Source organism: Agrilus planipennis, unplaced genomic scaffold (assembly GCF_000699045.2).
Source record: "Agrilus planipennis isolate EAB-ADULT unplaced genomic scaffold, Apla_2.0 scaffold310, whole genome shotgun sequence".
Lineage (NCBI taxonomy): Eukaryota > Metazoa > Arthropoda > Insecta > Coleoptera > Buprestidae > Agrilus > Agrilus planipennis.
Genome location: NW_020439246.1, coordinates 178,494 through 184,821, shown reverse-complemented (window position 1 = coordinate 184,821; position 6,328 = coordinate 178,494). Strand labels below are relative to the sequence as shown.

Genomic DNA, 6,328 nt, shown 5'->3' with positions numbered 1-6,328 from the left:
ATTTTTTGAGATTAGGGAGGGCTAATTTTTAATTTAATTATGTTTTATTTGTATTTAAAATGCATCTAAATTTATTCTTCATTAAATTGCTGGGTTCGAACTTTTACCTCTTACAAAATTATCATTCCTTGCTGTCACTACACCTTATACATATTTCTAAAAATAAATTTTACGACTTATTATAGTAGCTTTCCCATCTTTAAATATATCCTTCACTATCACTTGTTTCCATTATTGTGTTATCACTTCCATTACCTACCCCCCCTCCTAGGTACACGCCTGATCCAAACCCAACCTTAAACTGACCTAATCTAATATAACATACTAAAATAGTTATTAGAATAATGAAGATTCGGACTTTTTAAGTATCCAAAAGGAATAAGCTATTTTTTTGTACTTTATTTATTTATTGGATCTAGACTTATTTGAACAATCTCCGAACTTTCTAAAATTTTGAGTTAGTAACTTTAAAATATTGTGAAACCCACCAAGCGGTTTTTTCGTTTAAATTTTTGATTGGTTTATTTCTTCGAAAACTTCTATCAATTAATTTAAGCCGCAGCTTTTAATATGTTAATTAATCCTTAATTAAACGCGCATATTTGACAATATCTTATAACTACCTACCTTGGCAAATGATGAATGGTTTTACAGTAATTGTAAAAAACTGAAGCTTACCTGCAACAAAAGAAACTTTTGTAAGAAACAAATACATTTGGTCAAACATTTAATACTTTGATCAGTGATTAGTTGATTCAAGGCTGAGAACTGAGACAGTAATTATTTAATTCCAAATTATAATTAACTTTATTACCCACGATGATTTTGTAATCTTTTATAAACAAGACAAAACTAATAACTGACAAAAAAATAATTATTACATAAACTAAAAACCACACTTTCGCTTCTTTCTTAATACTTATGCAATGTTAATCCATACTTGCTCTCAACTTACCTTAGTTGGATTTTGTCTGATAAGTATTGATAACAAAATCACCTGACTTTTGTAAGAAAAGAAAAGTTCGTTAATAATTTAACCATATTTAAATTCAAAATTCTTATAATCATTTACTAATTAAATTAATAATTTATTACTACCCTTATAAGCATTTACTATAACCACTTCCTTTGAAGCTATATTCAACAAAAACGTTATGTATATATCCTGCAGAAACATACACCACAATTAGGTATTTTATGAAAAACAGATGCTTTTTAAAAATGAACTTAAAACAATTAATATCAAATCCTTTCTTGAAATCTTCAACATTTTCTATCTGTTTAAAAATTCATAAAAATTTGACTTTCTGCTCCAAAGTAACAGAGTCGTACCTTTGGGGGTTTAAAATACATGTTTTTATTGTTATGAATCCCGAATAACTAAGGGTTTTATTAGATAAGATGTAGCGCTCTTTATTAGTTTCAAATCGCTAATGGTAAGTGATGTTTCACGAACTAACCAATCTGACGATCTCGTCATGACTTTACACTAATTGCCATTGTCCAATTTCTGGAAAATTCAAATCGATACGGATGCTGTCATAAATAATAAAGCAATAAGCTGTCTGCTTTGTGATTTACATTATCCTGTGGAAATGTAACTAGTATAAAGACATAAGGAGATACATAAAATTTCGATCGATTCGATTCACGCAGCATCAAACAACATCACCAAAAACTGATTTTTTTTACCTATTTTTTTTTCTCTCATTGTTACCGCTACTTTTTAATCTATACATCGAAAACACGATTAACATCATTACAGACAGTACAATTGTAGGGACAGATATACACGGACAAAAGATTACTATGCTTCGATTTGCAGATGATATAGAAGTATTAGCATCTTGCAAGGAGGAGTTACAGATAGCTTTAAATAATATGGAAGCGGTATTGACAAAACAGTATTGTATGAAAACAAATAAAAGTAAAACAAAATACTGGTATGTAAAGGAAGAAAAAGTAGGGAAAGAGGTAAAAAAAAAAAAAACATGTAAAGGTAGGAGGCGAAAGATCAGAAGAAGTGGCTGATTTTATGATTTTAAGTATCTAAGAAGTCAGATAAATCAGGACGGAAGGAGTAGTAGGGATATAAAGGATAAAGGATAGCGCAGGGTCGAGTCGCCTTCAATAAAAAGAAGTCAGACCTCCGCTTTCGACCCCCCCACCCCCACCCCCTTCATATAGATCTTTACCAGAAGTCATCTCTATGCTCGCGATCGGTTAATGCAAACATTCGCAAAAAATGGTTAAAGGTGTATGTTTGGAGCGAGGCGCTGTATGGGTGCGAAACATTGACGGTGGGAGCGGCGGAAAAGAAAAGGTTAGAAGCGTTTGAAATGTGTGAAAGATATTAGAGAGAATAGGAGAACAGAGGACTTTATGATTAAGAAGATAGGTTAGTAGGACACCTTCTCAGGTACGAAGGTCTTTCCTATCCTGAGGGAAAGAGTGGATGTGCGTGTTCAACTATTATTAGGATTGACGACCTTACGATGAAGATGAAATGTATAAAAATGGCAGACAAGTTTGTAAACTCTTGAGAATGAAACTCGTGTAAAAAGACAGATTTAATGTACTCAGATGCATAACGTACCGATTATTTACGAGGGTGGATTGATAAGTTTCCGGCCTGACCAAGAAAAACAAGGTTTTCAAAAATTTTTTTTTTTTATTTCTCAACATAATCTCCTCCAAGGCTGATACATTTCTCATAGCGGTGTTCCAGTCTATTAATGCCATCTCTATAGACTGATTCGTCAAGCTCCTCAAAATAACCATTTACAGCTTCGATTACTTCTTCATTGTCCGCAAATCTCTTACCGCCAAGCCATTTTTTGAGATTAGGGAACAGAAAATAGTCACTCGGGGCTAGGTCTGGAGAGTAAGGAGGGTGCGGCATCAATTCAAACTTTAGATCGTTGATTTTAGCCGTCGCAACGATTGACGTGTGCGCTGGTGCGTTATCGTGATGAAACAAGATTTTTTTCTTCGCCAGATGAGGTCGTTTAATTTTCACCTAGTGGCTCAAACGTTGCAATAAGTCTGCGTAGTATTGACCAGTGATAGTATTACCCTTTGCAAGGTAATCAATGTATATAATACCTCTTGCATCCCAAAAAACAGTAGCCATAACCTTGTTCGCCGAAAAAATTGTTTTTGCCTTCTTTGGAGTTGGTTCCCCTGGTCCAATCCACTGTTTAGACTGTTCTTTGGTTTCAGGAGTGTAGTGGTGGACCCACGTTTCGTCAACGGTTACGAATCGACGCAAAAATTCGCTTGGATTACGCTTATACAATGACAAATTTGCGGTAGAAATGTTTTTTCGAATCAAGTTTTGGTCGACTGTTAGCAAACGCGGCACCCATCTTGCACAGAGCTTTTCCATATGCAAATGTTGGTGCAAAATATGTTGCACACGTTCATATGACATCTTACAGGTCTCAGCTATCTCACGCACTTTCAATCTGCGGTCTCCCAGCACTATTTGATGAATTTTTTCGATCATATCTGGAGTTGTGACCTCAACGGGGCGTCCTGAGCGAGGCCCATCAGAGGTGCTCACACGACCCTTTTTAAACTCGGAAACCCACTGCTTAACGGTTGAATATGACGGGGAGGATGTCCCCAGTGTTGAGTCCATCTCTTTTTTAATTTCCTTCGGCGTTAACCCCTTCAAATAAAAGTATTTGATGACAGCACGATTTTCCTGCTTTTCCATTTTTACGAAAACCACAGAGGCGTCTTGTTCAGCGTGCTGTCAAACCTACACTAGCAAGGAGATCGGGCTGAAACTATAGCTACAAGCTATCCAAGGATGGTACTATAGAATGTCACCTCAAGGTAGGCCTAGTGGCGTCATCTCTTGGTTAGGCCGGAAACTTATCAATCCACCCTCGTATAGTACTTGTCCTCATTACACGATCACAATTAACAACCGCAACCCCTTTTATTACAGTAATTAAGGTGTGGTCATCATTTCAAATAAAAGAAAAGACAAACAGCGGGACGTTAGAATCGAACAAAACGTAGCCTCCCATGTACAAGTAATAAAATTTTGATGCGACGTATAAATTTCGTCTAATTAAGTATTTAATTAATGTGAACGCGCTTTATTATTACACGTCGGACAGTGAGGAATTTCAATTACATTATTTTGAATAATTGCGCAATCAAAACCTAGCGCTACATTACCGAGATAAAGTACCTACGGGAGAGAGCCAGTTGAAGACTGTTTAATCGAGTTCACGGTACGATAATAACAAATGCCGTAAAAGAAGGTAAGATGACCATTAGCGAGCTCGGAATTAAATAATATTTATCACCTGGACGCGACACAAACTCTATTTACGCAAATAAAACGAAAATGATAAGTACAGAGCAACAAACATAAACAGGCAGACTCATTTATAGACGGTAACAATCTTGTACACAAGTGCAACAACAATAAAATGCATTCAAGTGACATGCGTGCACATACAAATAATTATATTACGAGGAAGAGTAGAACAGAATGTTGTTATGACACGAATTGTTCCCGAATCTTTGTAAACATGGATATCTTCATCTGCTTCATCATTAGGGAACAGTATAATTCGCACATGAAGTCATTATAAGAGGCGTACTTAGGACGCTAAGCAAGTATTTGTACAAATCGCCTTCATGTAGGGATTGCATCTGTTCTTTACAGCTGAAGAGGACACTAGTTGGTTATACAACGGCCTGAGGTAGAGGGGTTTTAGTCGGTAGGTCCGAGGACTCCTTCCTCGGGAATCCGACACTACCCAGTCGTACGGACGGTTGGGTGTCTTTTGAAGATTTTCCCTCTTCCACGAAGACATAAAAAAAATCTGTTCTTTGTTAATTAATAGGTCAATTGAAAAGTCCCCGGCCTGGCACATAGATGGCGGTACCAGAACTGAATCCATATGATTTTCAGTTAGTCCGATCCTTCAAAAGAAGCGTCTATAAATTTGACGGCTGTCGGATCATTAGTTCGTGAATTATAGCATTTCTAGTGAAGCAACTTTTGTTATTGTGAAAAAAATGGATAAAAAGGAATTTCGCGTGTTGATAAAATATTGCTTTTTGAAGGGAAAAAATACAGTTGAAGCAAGAACTTGGCTTGATAACGAATTTCCGGACACTGTCCCAGGAAAATCAACCATCAAGGATTGGTATGCTAAGTTTAGACGTGGTGAAATGAGCACCGAAGACGGTGAACGCAGTGGACGCCCAAAAGAGGCTGTTACGGACGAAAACATTAAAAAAATCCACAAAATGATTTTGAATGACCGTAAATTGAAATTGAATGAAATAGCAGACACTCTACAGATATCAACGGAACGTATACATCACATCATTCACGAATATTTGGGTATGAGAAAGCTCTGTGCAAAGTGGGTGCCGCGCGAGCTCACTTTTGACCAAAAACAACGACGAGTTGATGATTCAGAGCAGTGTTTGAAGATGATCACGCGTAATAAACCCGAGTTTTTGCGTCGATATGTGACAATGGATGAAACATGGCTCCATCATTTCACTCCGAAGTCCAATCGACAGTCATCGGAGTGGACTGCACACGATGAACCCGCTCCAAAGCGTGCAAAAACGCAACAGTCGGCTGGCAAGGTTATGGCGTCTGTATTTTGGGATGCGCGTGGAATAATTTTCATTGACTACCTTGAAAAAGGAAGGACCATCAACAGCGACTATTACATAGCGTTATTGGACCGTTTGAAGGACGAAATCGCCGAGAAACGACCGCATTTGCAGAAAAAGAAAGTCCTGCTTCACCAAGACAATGCACCGTCTCACAAGTCAGTGAAAACGATGGCAAAAATTCATGAATTGGGCTTCGAATTGCTTCCGCATCCACCGTATTCTCCAGATCTGGCCCCCAGCGACTACTTCCTGTTCTCAGATCTCAAAAGAATGCTCGTTGGGAAAAAATTTTCGTCGAATGAAGAGGTGATCGCCGAAACTGAGGCCTATTTTGAAGCAAAGGACAAATCGTACTACAAAAATGGTATCGAAAAGTTGGAGGATCGCTATAATCAGTGTATCACCCTTGAAGGGAATTATGTTGAATAAAAAAAACGAATTTTGCAAAAAAAATGTGTTTTACTATTTTAGGCCGGGGACTTTTCAATTGACCTGTTATGTTCTCACCTCAAAAAATTTGATCAATAACCTAAGTACAGGCCTTATATGAGCGAACGACGTCCGCTCCCTAATCATCATCATTAGTGATAAGCAAATCAATATTCAGACTGTTCCAGTCTTGGTACTGATCTTGGTCTTGTTCATTCGGTCTTGACACGTTAGT

At 37.2% G+C, this 6,328-nt stretch overlaps 1 protein-coding gene across 1 annotated transcript in view; it reads right to left on the bottom strand.

Annotated features, from left to right (window-relative positions):
* LOC108741628 (centaurin-gamma-1A) overlaps positions 1 to 6,328 on the bottom strand; it is a 217,469-nt gene that overhangs the window by 84,729 nt on the left and 126,412 nt on the right. The gene's annotated exons all lie outside the window — the stretch shown is intronic.